Source organism: Ursus maritimus, unplaced genomic scaffold (genome assembly GCF_017311325.1).
Source record: "Ursus maritimus isolate PB19 unplaced genomic scaffold, ASM1731132v1 scaffold_15, whole genome shotgun sequence".
Lineage (NCBI taxonomy): Eukaryota > Metazoa > Chordata > Mammalia > Carnivora > Ursidae > Ursus > Ursus maritimus.
This window is the reverse complement of record NW_024423897.1, coordinates 8,813,207-8,829,379: the sequence shown is the minus strand read 5'-3', so window position 1 is coordinate 8,829,379 and position 16,173 is coordinate 8,813,207.

Sequence of the window (16,173 nt, the reverse complement as noted above, 5' to 3'; positions counted from 1 at the left end):
CGTAGCCACCCACACCCATAAGCAATGTTTGTTCCTTTAACAAATATTTATTGAAGAGCTGGAAGGTGCTGTGCTTAATACTAGATATATAGGGATGCGTAAAAATCAATATGGCACTTACCTTCAAGGTATTTAGTACCTGGTGACTGACCCAGACTGGTGGCCAGCAGTCCTGTTGCAGACCCAGTGCTCTGATGGAAGAAATACAGGGCCCTAGGGATACACAATATGCATGTGCACAGTCAGCAAAATCTTTCTGCTAAAAGTGATATGGAAATGAAAACTGAGAGAGAGGCAACCTTATAGCCAGGGAAATAGAGGGGAAAGGGGAGAGGAAAAGGAAAGAATGTTCTAGGAAGAAGGCAAATTATTATCAATGACCCACAATGAGAGTGAGCAAGATCTGTTAAGGAAATTGAAACAACTGTCATAGGATTAAAGCCAAAGAAAGGGGAAATGTTGTATAAAAGGATACATCCAACATCATCTAATCCATTACACCTTTTGGCCAGGCTAGCTTCTCGACCTGACCACTGGTGCTCTTCATTTAATGCACCTCGCAGTCTGGGATCCTGACTCCTCTCCAGCCTAAACATCTGAAGTGATTGCTTCCTCAACTCTTGGACTTCAGTCTCCTGGGCCTTTAACCTCTTGTGAGTTTCTCAGTATCAATACTAATGAACATTATTATCATTATTATATATTATAATTAATATTTTGTTGTTGTTATTATTATTGTTGTTATTATTATTTTGTCTGTCTACTTGCTATTGCCCAATCCCTGTCTGACTTTCCTTGTAGCTATTGCTTATTTTTTAGTAGAGGTCTCAGCCTCAGGGATGACATTGGTGTAAAGCAAGAGCCAAGTTTTTAAAAATTGGAACTTTGTACACATTTAAATGAAAGGACTAATTAAGAGAGTGAGGCGTACCTGAGAAGAGTTAAGTTGAACATCACTATGGTACTGCTATGTATAACTTTGAAAAAGAATATGCATGATTTAGATTCCTCCTATGCAGTGCATATTATACATTAATTTTGCAAGCATACAATAGAATCCTTGAAAATAGCACCAGTAAGTATATGTATCAAAACGTAAGTGACATAATGAAATCTTAAACACGAGGTGAGAATTACATTGAAAGAACTGGACCCCTAAAAAGAGAAAAGAAAGAAACTTGTAAGTAATAAAAACATGGTCTAAAACTTTAATCAACATCAGAGTTAATCACCTCATTTGGTAACTGGCAGTTCAATGAAGTTTCTGTTTTAAAATCATGGGCAAAGCAGACTGCCAGGTTTTATTTGTCATCTGATATAAGTTGAGCTATAGTCCGAGATGGTGGAAAACCTTTTTTGTTGGGTTTTACCTCTTTAATCTCAAATGAAAACTGGCACTCCATCTGGATAATGTCCAATGTGACACATTTTGGGAGCCATCAACTACCTAGCCTTACAAATCAAGAACACTGATTAAATAATCAAGATTTCTGAAAAGCCTTGAGGGAGCGATACGTTTTTTGCATCAGTAATTGCCATTCTGTTTGTAGCACAAGATGTTTTTGAGCTCTGGATAAGAACTTGTGTTTGACACACTGGCATTGAATATCTTATTTGTGGATTAGCAGGAGTTTGACATTCTTAGAAATAATGTGATAGCAAATAGGGAAATTGTGGGATTTAAAAAATGTCTTAAGTTAATGAAATTTGTCACTAAGAAAATGAAACAAGGTAATGAATTGGTTATATATTTTTGAGGGATAGAATAGAGGTAATGATATTTTGCCAAGCATCCATTTAAATAAAAGCTGTTATTGTTCTTCCTGATAGTATGTAATATATAACATGTATCTACATAATTATAATCCTCCATACATAAATTTAAAAGTCATCTCTCCCTCATGATACACAGAAATGTAAAAATTCTGTTCGTGACACATGGTCAAACACACCTTTATGGTGATTTAAAATAACCACTGCTCAAATTAGTAAGACATTGATTAGAATAATAACAGATTTCCCAGAATTGCATGCATGAAGGAGCAATTCTTTCATTAGAGATGTCAAAATTAGTCCAGAAAATATCAATGAACGTTATTAATGTTATGTTCAGCTTTGGCCCTAGGCAAAATTGTCAGTTTGGTAAAGTTATTCTTTGCCATTTCTCAACATCCCTTTGAAGGATTTTTTTTAATGCTGGTATTCAATCATTTATTCACCCAATAATTTTTTATTGAGAGCCTACTAGATGACAGACACAATCCTCAGTGCTAGAGGTACAACAGTGAAAAAGATAGTCAACCACCCTGTGTATATAGAGCTTACATTATAGAAATTCGGGTGGAGTCAGACAATAAAAAAAAACTGAGTAAGTTAACAAAAAAGAAAAAATTCGATTATAGGAAATACAATGACGATTATATTATGTATAAATAATAAAATAAAGTAGTATGTTAGAGAGTATCCAGGGTTACCTTAATTCAGGTGGTCATGAAAGACCTCTCTAATGAGCTGACACCTTTAAACCAACCATGGGAAAATGTTGGGGTGCACCGTTACAAACAGAAGGATTCTGGCAAATGCAAAAATCCCAAAGCCATGGAACTGAGACTGGGAGCATACTTGGACTTTGATGGACAGGGAAGAAGATCTGTGTGACTGGAATGTAACGAATAGAGAGAGAACAGAGTAAGGCAAGAGAGCCAGGCAGGGGTTTCTTGCTTATGCAGATTCTAGAAATTTAATAGAAACTCTTTTCAGTCTGATGGGAACCCACTGCAGAGTTTTAGTAGCCGTCTTCTCCCTTTCTTCTCTCTCAGAACTTCTGTTCTCCTATTTTTTTAGAGTCTTCTACTATTGTAGCTCTCATGATGGTTCCTTTGCCTAAGATCTTTTACATCTCTCTTAATAAAATGTACCTTTCAACTTTCTACTCTTTCAGGTCTTGCCAGGTAATTTGTAAACTAATCTGATAAATCAGTATGAAGTAGAGCATTCGTAGTAAATGTGGCTTAAAATGATACCCCTCTAAGATAGCATTTTTTCTTTAAAACAGCCTGTATTATCTAGACTTCAAGGAGTAAAGACTTTGGAAATTATAGCTATTTACTAAGGGAAAAAAACACATTTAAGCAACTGCTTTTTTTCCTCTTATGCAAAGGAATATCCATGATTGTATGAAATCTTCAGACCAGTAAAAATTATTATCATTCTTCGTTTTGTCATCATTATGATTTGTTAATCCCCTTTTGTGTGCCAGGCACTATATTAGATACTTTATATACATATTTTCATTTAATTCTCACTGCCGATCCTATACATTCCCAATTTATAGATGAAGCAAGTATGGCTCAACGATTTATCTGTCTTTGTTCTATATTGTGGACCTGGAATGAAAACAAGGTCTAGAAACCTAAAAAGCAATCAATAACTGTTTTCTGGATAAATGTATGATTGATTAAAAAAATAATAAAAATACTAATGGCCACTCAGCCTGGAAGTTAGTGGGACAATCAAGCTGAATTCAGCCCTTACAGACTTAGAAGCCCACTCTCTATATAACAATGCCTTCCTCATTTAGTATGTAATGGGTTTGACTTTCTGATCTACAGCTCAGAGAAAAGTTATTCAAAGGCAAGGGGAAACACACCCAGTGAGGCAAAGTCTTCAGTTAGTTAGAGGATTCCCTCCCCTTCTATTTTCCGGGTCTGGGAGCAATTTGCTGTATCTCCTGGGGAAATCAGGCTGATTAGATGACTAAAGTCTGATAATTATGTTATTTTGATAAGAGCAAAACTTGCCCAAAGGTGTTTGCCAGGAACACACACTCACACACATGCACAATCGTGCACACACACACACACACACACACACACACACATATACACTGCAAAGGGGAAAATGCCATGTGGAACACAAAAGCATCCAGGCTTCGCCTCCAGTCAGTGTCTGTAACCAAGCAAGCTTGTTTTTGGGTGATGTTCAATATCTTACCGGTTACAAAGAAAATACCCCTGTGGTGTCTAAGAATGTGATAAGAGTTATCTTCAAGGAATACAATTTCGTTCTTTGATTTTAGCGAGATCTACACATCTCTGTCAGAAGCTGAACAAGTGCCAGAGTCTTTAAAACAGAAACAAACAAGTGTGTGGCTCTGAGTCATTCTTTTCAGGAATAAGACTGAACTCTGGGATAGGCACTGTTCTGAAGATATGATGCTTCTATTCGTATTATAAACTTGAACTTAAGGATAAGTTAGAGATTTCCCAAAATAATGCTCTTGCAAAGCATTCATTCCATGGATTACCATGTGGGAAGAAAATGTTCCTTGATTAAATGTGTTCAGGAAATAAAGTGAATTATCTGACCTCTTTGAAATTCGCAAAGATCATGACTAAAGAATCAAAGAAGTCCTAAAAAACAAACAACAACAATAACCTATATAACTTTGTTTACCCAGTATATCTCAAACTAATTTAGCCACCATAATTTAATAATTTAATTTAAGACACCATAAAAAGTCCATGGAATTAGTTGTCTATGGAATATCCTTTGGGAAGTGCCAACTAAGGAACTTTTAAGTGGTTCATGATAGGTAGAAAAGTAGAGTTTCCATGTGTAGATAAAGCTTTCACAACCTCTAGTGACTTATGGGGTAATTTCTAAGATTTTAAAGGAGAAACATCTTTGGGATAATAGAGGCTATTTATATATGGTGATATTACTTCTGACCCTTTGTTCATGATAAATCATGGCAGGTGGGAACATAGGCTGTCAGGTCAAGTCCTAACCCTGCCACTTAGCAACTTACATGACTTTGTATGACTCACTTAAATTCTCTGAACCTGACCTATAAATAGTACTTAGCTCAAAAGAAATTATGGAGATAATATAAGAAAAGAGCTTAGCATTATGCTGGGCAAATAGTAAGTGCTCAGTAAGAGGCGACTATTTCACTTTTTTTCCCTGATGTTACTTATGAGTTTGTGCAGAACCATTCACATTCTCTTATGCAGCCCTCTTCTTGTCAGGGCATGCATTTGTAAGAAGGCCGAGTGGGTATTAACTATCTCATATACAGATCTCATTAGTGCAATTCACAAACCAAGACCAAAGTTTTATGGATACAAAATGCAAAATTATTTCTTGCAGTGTTACCCACATTCTTCTTTAGCTATAATATTCAGTTAAGTGGCACTTTAAAAAGCTATTAGCACAAAAGTCATTCACATCAAAACTAGTCTTAACATTAAAAATCAGTTTTCTATAAAAATCTGTGAATATCCTTATACTGTTACTAAGCCTGTACAGGGATGTCCCCTTAAAAACCAAAGTGAGTATCATAGAATAATCTCCCAAGGAAATTTGTAGTATGACATGATGGACTCATGTTTACCGTAAGGAAGGAGGCCAACAGTTGCCATAAAGACATTTGTGTTTGCCAGATTTACAAGTTATTGATAGAACTATAAACAAGTGCTTCAAGTTATCCACAAGAAATTTGCTGCTCATGCATCTGTAACCTACATTCATAAGGGAAAAGTCCCATTGCAGATTTATAAAAACATTTTGCTACATATACTCTTGAGTTGATAATGGCTTAAGTAGGATTTCCATACTATATTGTTGGGCTTATTATTTATTTTGGAGACAGAGCATGACAACATGTCTTAATAATTTAAAATGACTATATATTATTAATCTTGTCATTCCTCTGTTACAATCCAAAGGTGTCCCATCTCATTCAGAATAAATGTGCAAGTCCTTGAAATGGGCTGTAAGGCCCTCTGATCTCACCCCTCCTTTCCACTTGCTCATTCTGCCACAACCACACCATCCTTCTTGCTGTTCCGGGCATGCTCCTGCCCTCAGGCCTTTGTCTTTTCTGTGTCTTCTGCCTCAAATGCCCTTCCTCCAAACACTCACAATTGCCCCCCGCCCCCGGTTCCTTCAGGTTTCAGATCAAATGTCACTTCGCCACTCTATATTTCTCAAAATTTTCTCATATCCGTCTATGCTTTATGTTTCTCCAAAACACTTAATACTACCTGACATAGTCAGTAATACATGACGATGAGAGCCAATTACTTAATTTTCAAAAATTATGTTAAGTATTTTTGATTTTTGTTAAAACATTGTTAAAATTGCAGTGCCTGGTTGGCTCAGTTAGGTGTCTGACTCTTGATTTTGGCTCAGGTCATGTGTCTCCCTCTGTCCCTCCCTCCAGTCACATGGGTGGGTGAGTGCTCTCTCTCTCAAATAAGTAAATAAATCTTAAAAAAAAAAAAAAATTGGTAAGGGGGCCCAGGTGGATCAGTTGGTTAAGTGTCTGCCTTTGGCTTAGATCCTGATCTCAGGGTCCTGGGATCAAGCCCCTCATCAGGTTCCCTGTTCAGCAGGAAGCCTGCCTGAAGATTCTCTCCCTCTGCCCCTCCCCCCGCTTGCATGCCTATATACTTTCTCTCTCTCTCTCTCAAATAAATAAATAAATCTTTAAAAAAACATTGTTAAAGATTGAAATTGTTTTAACAATTCTTAAAACATTGGAAGCTTGAAACTGACAATGATGGGAGTATTTATACCATGGAAATTAGCAAAATTCTACCCATCAGAGTTTCTAATTTTTAGAGAGCTGGTTTACCAGAATACCATAAGATGCAATAAATACATTTACTTGTTTTAATGTTTACTGTTGTCTACTGCTAGTGTATAATGAGAGCAGAGGGCTTGTTTTGTTCACCACTGTCTATCTAGTGTCCTGCAGTGTCGGATACAAAATAGGTGATTAATAAGTACATGGAATGAATGATTAGTGAGGAGTAGGATTTTATGGCCTTTAATGTTTGTGAAGAATGAGATTGATCCTTTTATCCATTCACTAATTTAAGCACTCAATAAATATTTTTGAAAGCCCATGTGCTGGGTATTCACACTGCTCTAAGATGTGGAGACATTTTAATGAATGATAGAGAAATAATTCTTATCTTTATGGAGCTTACATTATAGTGGGAGGGAGAAAAACAAAAAATGCTAAAAATAATAAGTTCAGATATTGGTGTTTGTTGTAAAAAAAATAAGTTCAGATATTGGTAACTTAGTAAACCAACCAACCAAAAGCAGAACAAGGTAATGGGTAGAGAGAGACTGGAGAAGGGACTAATTTTTTTAAACAGAGAATTCAGGTGAAGCCTTTATGAAAGGTATATTTGAACTGAGATATGAATGATGCTAGCAAGCCAGCTAAACTTAGATCTAAGGAAAGAACATTCCAAGCAGAGGCCACAACATAGTGCAAGGTCCCTGAAGTGTGAATGAGCTTGGTGAACTTGAAGAACAGAACGAGGGCTGCTAGACTTGAAATATACTGGATTAGGGAAAGAATGGCAGTGAATGAGGTCGGAAAGGCAGGCAAGGCCAGATCACTCGGGGTCTTACGGGCCATAGGAAACCATTAGAAAGTGACATGATCTGGTTTAAAGTTTACAAAGATCATCCTGGCAATGGAGGATGTTAGGAGAGCAGTTAGAGGCTCCTGAAGTGGTTCAGCACATATGCAGTAAAAATATAAAATATATGTGAATAGAATGGACCCGATGGGTCCTAGTCATTTCAGAGGGAAGTTTAAGCAAATCTTCCACAAGCATGAAATCTGGCTTTACAGGTTGTTCAACAAGAGATAAAAAGATATTTTGCAATTTTAATTTAAAGTTAATAGAACCTTGATACCCAAACAAAACAAGGAAAGTAAGAGAAAAAAATTACAGCCTATCTCAATTAAAATTCTAAATGCAAAAATCCTAGGTAGAATATTAGCATGCCAAATAAATGAAAGTGTAAGAAATACTTTGTGACCAGAGAGGATTTCCTTCAAGAATTCATGGATGGGTTAGCATTAGAAAAACTATGATTGTAATTAAATATTCCAACAGGTTAAAGGAGGAAGGATTATATGATCATCTCAAAGGACACAGAATAAAATAATTTGACAAAAAAAATTTCTCATTAAAAAAAAATTAGATCCAGGAAACCTAAGAAGATATCCTTAATATGATGAGGATATCTACCAAAAACTTACAGCCAACATCTTAATAATTAAAGTTAGAAATATTCTTTTTTTTTTAACTGATATATAATTGACATACAACATCAGGTCCACCTTGTGATGATTTGCTCTGCTTATATATTGCAATATGATTAGCACTATAGTATTAGCTTAAACCAAAATATTCATCCCAAAGTCAAGAAAAAGTCAACAATGTCCTGTGTTCTCCTTTCTGTTCTACGTTGTATAATGATTCTAACTAATGCAAAAAAAATTTTTTTTAAACGTATATAGGGAGTGGAAAGGAAAAAAAAATACAATGCATTTATTATTCCTAAGAGAATCTAAAGGCAAATTATTAGAACCCAAAAGAGCTACACAAAATCAAATAATATCCTAGACACCTACAACAAACGATTTAGAAACATAAGTCTAGCGAATACATGATTTAAACCAGTGAGGTACTTAAGAATAAATATAAAAAAAAGATGACTTAAATTTTATGACAAAAAAATAAGCACCCAAAATTCAAATGATAATCATAAATTTAACTTTATTAAATTTTAAAACTTATGTATTAAAATGTACTTCATGAACAAAAGGAAGAGAGAAGTCTCAGACTGAGAGAATTTTGCTACCCATGCAATTCTGAAAGGACAATATCCTCTTATATTAAAAAGTCTTACAATACTCAAAAACTACCATAGAGCCCAGTCCTCATTTTCTTCTCTAATTTATGCCCTTGCTGACTTTATCCAGCCTCATGTCAACTATGCTTTTGATGACTAATTAGGCGTCTCAAACTGCGATCCACCCTCGGCCTTCCCATCTCAGTTGGTGTACCTCCATCTTTCCGGTGTCTCAAGAAAAATTCTAGCCTGGAGCAGTTCCTGACTCCTCTTTCTTTTCACATTTCACATCCAGTCCCTCTTTATTTTCAAAGTATATCTAGAATCTAAGCACTTTTTGTCATGTACATTACTACTGTCCTGGTTCAAGCCATCGACATCTTTTGCCAGTGTTCACAACAATCTCCTCCTAACTGGTCGCTCTGCTTCCACTGTGCTCTTATGCAGCAGCCAGGTGATCTTTTAAAACCTTAGGGCAGCTCATAGGTCAGAACTCTGCTGTGGCTTATCTCCACTTCAACTTCTTCCTCCCTTGCTTGCTGTGGTCCAGTCACACACTAGCCTCCTTTTGCCCTTAAGACATGAAAGGAATGCACCTACCTTACAGACTTTGGCCTAGCCATTTCTTTTTTCTGAGATGCTTTTTTCTGTGAGAAACTGTTTGGCTAGTTCCTTGGTAATTACAGGTCTGATCGAATCTCTCTTTAGTAAGAACAACCCTGACCACAGTATTTCACACTACCACTTGCACTGTTGTACTGTGCACTGTTTTTTTTTTCATTTTAGCTGTTACCTTGCAACACACTATGTATTTTACTAATTTTTCACATTCTTTATCTACACCTCTTCAGAAATGTCAGCTCCACAAGGGCAACCATTTTGTTTTGTTCATTGATGTTTCTCTAGCTCCTGAAAGAGCGTCTAGAACTAGTGAATGTTCAGTAATTAGTTGTTGAATAAATGAATGAATGGAAATCAATAATAAAAAAGAAAAAGAAATAATGGGCAAGTTTTATAAATAGATAATTCATTGAGAAGAATACTCAACTGAGCAATACACATAGGAAAACCTGCTCTATGTTGTAATAATCAATAGAATGAAAAAACTAAACAAAGATAACATTTTGTTTTCACCTCACTGGCAAAACAAAGTAAGTCTGATAATACAAAATGTTGGTGAGGGTTTATGGAAACAAGCAGTGATAAAATGTGTGGTTTGAATGTAAATTTAAACAATTATTTTGAAGTTCAGTTTAGTAATGCTGGTTAAAATTATCCATACTCTTCAACCCAACACCTTCACTTCTAGCTGCATTCCCCAAATAAACTCTACCACACAGACAAGGAAATATTGGCAGCACTGCTTGTAATAGTAGAAAAAGGAAAACGATATAAATCCTTCCATAGGAAAAGAGATAAATAAATTGTGACTTATTCATACAATGCAGGTTTATACAGTGGCTAAGTTTAATAAAATACAACTACATGTATTAACATGAATTAATTTTAAAAACCTAATGTGGGGTGAAAACAAGTTAAAGAATGTAACCCTATTTGAACTTTTTAAAGACAGAAAAAACAATAGTACATGTATTATATATATAAAATTCAAGAAAATACAGAATACAAAAGATGCATGGGAATGGCAGTGGCTACCTCAGGAGAGTGATAGCCTTTGGGGAGGGAGTAAGGATGGGTTTGGACAGTTGGGCTTTTAGTGCTATGTTTTATTTCTGTTAAAAATATTTTCTAAGTATGATCAATATTAATATTTACTTAATCTCAGTTGTAGACTTTTATATCGTGGTAGTCTTTCATATAATTCTAAATTTTAAATTTTAAAATATTGACCTAACATTGTGGCGAGTAAGAGTAAAAGAGAGATAAAAGGAGAGATTGGATGATAACCTAAGGTAATAGCAAGAAAAATACAAAATTCTGTTGTGATTGGGGAGATCTAAGTATATTTGTAAGCAGAAAAGAAGGGGCCTTACAGAAAGGGGAACTAGACAATACAAGAGAAAAGGTAAAAGAGTAAAATCATGATGACATGTGTAGGATGTCAAAGCAAAGGCATGCAGGTAGCTCTTAGTTTTGACAGGAGGGAATCATATTTCTGCTGCAAGAAGCAGGCAGGAAATACTGGTTGAATGTACAGAGTAATATTGAGATACAGAAGTGAAAGGTAAAAGGAACTTAAGCTAACTTAACATTCTCAGTAGAATTGAAGACAATGGGATATCAAGATTATTTCCAGCCAGTAAGATAATCAAAGATTTTGGTAATTTAAGGAGACCAGAGGAATTATGAAACCTTTTCATTTACATAATAAAAAAACACTATATATATATTTGTTACCAAGCAAGTTATAAACCTAATTGTGTTAGAAATCAGTGAGTTTTGTGTGGTACCTGATTTTGTAACTTCCTTCAGTAGTGTTCAGTAGCCAAGGAATACAGAAACTGGGAGTTGAGGGTAGGACTGACTCAGGGTTGAAAATGGACAGAATTCTTAAGTCAAAAAAAAAAAAAAAAAAGGAAGCCATAAACCTATGGTATTAAGGAGAGTATCAGTGACATAGCTTAATCTGTTATCAAGGCTGGGAAAAGAGTCAAGTGATACCTACCAAAATTTTGTGAAGTGAGAAAACAGTGAGAAGTTGAAGACATGATTATCGTAAGGACAAAGGAACATTTTTAGCAAGATTGCAGTGACAAAAAGAATGAAAGAAAGAAGGTGATGGTACTCTAGAATTTTGGAGACAGACATCTTACTCCTTAGTTCAGGATAAAATAAAAAAAAATTAAAGATGGGCAAAGTAAGTGAAAATGATCATTAAAATGTGGAAGAGTCATGTGAAATCCAAGTACTGGCTGATATCTTACGTGTGTATGTTGGAATTGGGATAGCTGAGGATGATGGAAGTGCTGAAAGGAAAGACCTCCAGGGTAGCTGTTCAAGTATTAGAATGAGAATAGTACTATTAATTTAGGAACATGAGTAAAGAGTGAATGCTATTTTCATCTCAGTATTTATGAATTGTTTATTCAATGTAATGTTATTTGAGATGTACCTATGTTGATAAATATAGATCTAATGCATCTATTTTAATTTTTCTACAGAATTCATTTGTATGAATATGTTGATTTGTTACCTTCTCTCTAATTGGTGGAAATTTAGGCTATTTTCAGTTTTTCTTTTTTGCCCTGACATAATATTACAAAATATATTTTATTTTCAAACATGCTTTGTTATGTACTAATGAGAGAATTTCTCTAATACATTTTTGTAGGAGGGAAATTCCTGGATCATAAGGATATAGATCTTAAACTGACATATGTGAGTTGTAGAATGATGTATACACTAAATATCATTTTTGTGAATTTTTGAAACACGAACCAGGACAAATGCTTACTCTAAGGAAGGAGAGTTAGCTATTTATTACCTTCTTTATAATGTTTAAAATATTTAATAATAAAAAGAAAATATGTTTTCAAAATGATATAATTCATTGTAGAAACGAGATAATACGGCTAAAGAAGTAGATGAAAATAAAGTAAAATAATCTTTTGTCCCAAAACTCTGAATAAGAATTATTAATATTTTGGTATATGTTTTCCATTATATATGCATACATGTAATATAAAAAATGTACACTTTATATCATATATATGTTTTAAAACATACTTCTATTTCACTTAAAGTTATAGCATATATTTTGGTATATATTTTCCATTATATACACACATGCATAAATATGAAAAATGTACACTTCATATCATATATATGTTTTAAAACATACTTTTATTTCACTTAAAGCTGTGTCATAAAAATCTTATTAAACCTCAGATTTCAGCTTTGATGTGTAAAGACTTTGGAAGTTATCACTCCTCTCCTTAAACAAAAAAAGCTGAGTAAATTGAAAACCATTGTCTTTTCAGCACAGTTCAATATGTAGAAAGAAAGGAAAATCCAGAAAGGCATAACCAACATCTGCATACTGGAGCAGAAGCTGCTGGATCCATAAACTAGTAGGAATATTTAAGTGGTAATTATAACAAATTTTTGTGGAGTCCAAGTATGGAGCATTTGACAGTGAGAAACTCCTGGGGGCTACAGTCAGGGGCTGTCCACAAATTCATGGGCTTTATCTCCAGGAACTCTACCAGGTTCACATGGTGAAGAGCCAAGAAAGATTCCTTCGTGGGTCTGGCAGGAGAACTGAAGACTATCCATTGGGAAATATGCCCAGTGCATTCACCATAATGAAGGCCTACTATCCAGGGAAAATACTTCACCAGAACCTTATCTTAAGTGGGGAAATAGCACTTCTCCAAATCAAGCCCCTGGAGGGGTTGGGTTAGGGATCTAAAATTACTGTGTGTAGGTCACAGCCCAGGGACACATGACCACTAGAAGATTGAGCTCTAGTCATATGATTATGGAATGCTTCCCCACTCCTATACCTTATTACCACATGAACAGGGCTCTAGTATAATAACAGTGAATTAAAGCTGAAAGAGCTGTAAGACACAAACTTTATCCGAGAAAAAGTTCTTAGGGAAGTCCAAAGAGAACATGGGAATCAAAGATAGGGCCTCTAGAGAAATTTAAACTCTCTGACACCTATAACTGTAAAAGCATAAAGCACAGACCAACTCCCAATCAGATTAATTCACACTAAAAGCCTATTAATCTCAGCTCCTATTACTTATAAGGTATGCTAAAAGGAAGAAAAAACACAGTCTGAAAGACAAAGAAAACAAGAGAATAAGACTCAGGTATGACAAAGACTATGGCATTAGCAGACAGAGAATTTAAAATAATTATGATCAATGTATTAAGAGCTCTAAAGGAAAAAGTAGACAACATGCAAGAACAGATAGTCAATATAATAAGAGAGATGGAAACTCTAAAAAGTATCAAAAAGAAATACTAGAATTAAAAGATACTATAACACAGATGAAGGATGCCTTTGATTGTCTCATCACTGGACTACACGTGGCCGAAGAAAGAACCCATAAGTTTGGAGATAAATTAGTAGAAAGTTTCCAAATGGAAATGGGAAGGAATAAAAAAAAAAAAAAAGAATGAAAAAATAGAATAGGAATCCAAGAACTGTTGGAAAACTTCAGAAGGTGAACATATATATAGTTGGAATACCAAGGAGAAGAGAGAGCGAATGGAACAGAAGAAATACTTGAAGAAATTATGGTTAAGAAGTTTCCAAAATCAATGGAAGACACCAAACTACAGATGAAGGAAGCTCAGAAATCAAGCAGAATAAATACCCAAACATCTACATTTAGGCATATTATATTCAAATTATAGAAAACCAAAGACAAAGAGAAAAGTTTGAAGGATGCCAGGAGATGGGGGATCCCTTACCTAGAGAGGATTCAGAGGACTTCTCATTAGAACCATGCAAAGAAGGAGACAATAGAGTAAAATATTTAAAGTATTGAAAGAAATAAATCACCAATCTGGAATTTTATATCCAACAAAATTGTCCTTCAAAAGTAAAGGATAAATATCTTTTCAGGCAAACAAAAATTGAGGGAATCCATCTCCAACAGACCTGCTCCGTAAGAAATGTTGAAAGAAGTATTTTGGTTTTGGTTTTGGTTTTTCAGGCAGAAGGAAAATGTTAAAGGTGAGAAGTTTGGATCTAATAAAGAAGGAACAAGTGTTGGAGAAGGATAAATTATGATAAAATCTTTATTTTTTTATTTTTTTTATTTTTAATGGTGCTAAGTGAAAGAGGCCAGTCTGGAAAGTCTACAAATTATATGATTCTAGCTGTATGACATTCTGAAAAAGGTAAAACTAAAGCAATTCTATAAAAGTCAGTGATTGCCAGGGATTCAAGGAGTGGGGATTTGTTGAATAGATGAAGCACAGGGGAATTTTTAGGATAGTAAAACTACTGTGTGTGATACTGTAGGTATACATTCATGATACTATGCAATAATCAAAACCCATAGACCTTTACAGCACTAGGAGTGGCATGTATGCAAGTTTTTAAAAAATCATTTAGGTGTTCAGGGGATTCCAAGGTGGAAATCAAAATGTGTTAAAACAATCTAAGTGTATTACAAACCTATAAAATAATCTCACTGAAGGCTGTGGGAGAAAATGTGCTGACCTAAGTAACATTGGAAATGAGCTGAGTCTGTAAGATCAAAGTGAAAACAAACTACATAAGTATAAGCTGGTATATTTGATTCTCACAGATTTATGACTCAGTGACTCTGAAACTGCTGTCCATGAATCCTGGAATGGAACAATTAAATATTAAATGGATGGCGAATGGTGGGAGTCAGAGTTGTCACTGTTGAAGCGGGAATTTACAGATAAGCAAAGGAAGAAGCCTAGAATGACCCAGATAGTAATGGATTACAGTTGGAGACATTAATATGAACTCATGTTTAGATTAATATAATTACAGATTGTTAAATATGGAAATATTATAAATATATATATATATACGCTACTTAGTAAACTCACATGTATCTCATTGTTTTGTCAAGCTTAGAAGCAATGACACCTCAGTAATGATGAGCACACCTGGTATCCAGATCTTGGTTTCTTTTTTTTTTTTTTTAAAGATTTTATTTTACTTTTTAAAGATTTTATTTATTTATTCGACAGAGATAGAGACAGCCAGCGAGAGAGGGAACACAAGCAGGGGGAGTGGGAGAGGAAGAAGCAGGGTCATAGCAGTGGAGGAGCCTGATGTGGGGCTCGATCCCATAACGCTGGGATCACGCCCTGCGCGGAAGGCAGACGCTTAACCGCTGTGCTACCCAGGCGCCCCGAGATCTTGGTTTCTAATACTATACTCCAGTAAAAGGAATGAGGCCTCCTTGGAGAAAGGACTGATTTTAGGACTGGGTCAAAAAAATGTACAAGATGAGCTTGGAGCACCTTATGGTGTAAGACAGTAAGACAGTGCTAAAAACCAAACTGAAACCAGAACCAAAACAAAATATCCCTCACTATGATGAGGATATATTAAAGGGACATAGGAGTCAAATGTAATAACATTCACTGGCCAAAGCTGAAACTATCTGAGCAATAAAATAAAGCATAAATTAGAATCTGGCCTAAAGTATAAAATAACTGTAATTTCACACAAGTTTATACTGCTATAAATAAATTATTAAGCAAATAAATGGGGAGAAGAGATACATTTCTCTTGCAGAATAATTATAAACAATTAATGTAGATATTCCACTCTCAAGGAGTTGGAACATAACTCCCCACCTCTAAAGTGTGGACTGTTTATAGTGACTTCTTTCCGAAGAATACATCTGGAAAGAAGGAAAAAAAGAGCAATTTCGCAGTAAAGAATTCTAACAAACCCTACTTCAGCCAGGTGATCAAAAATTCAGTGTCACCTGTGATAAGCCATCATTGATATGATCTGATTAAAACAGTACTTTACTCTGTGGCTCCTCCCCCAAACCCATAACAGCAGTCTCTTCTTTGGAGAAGTTGGAG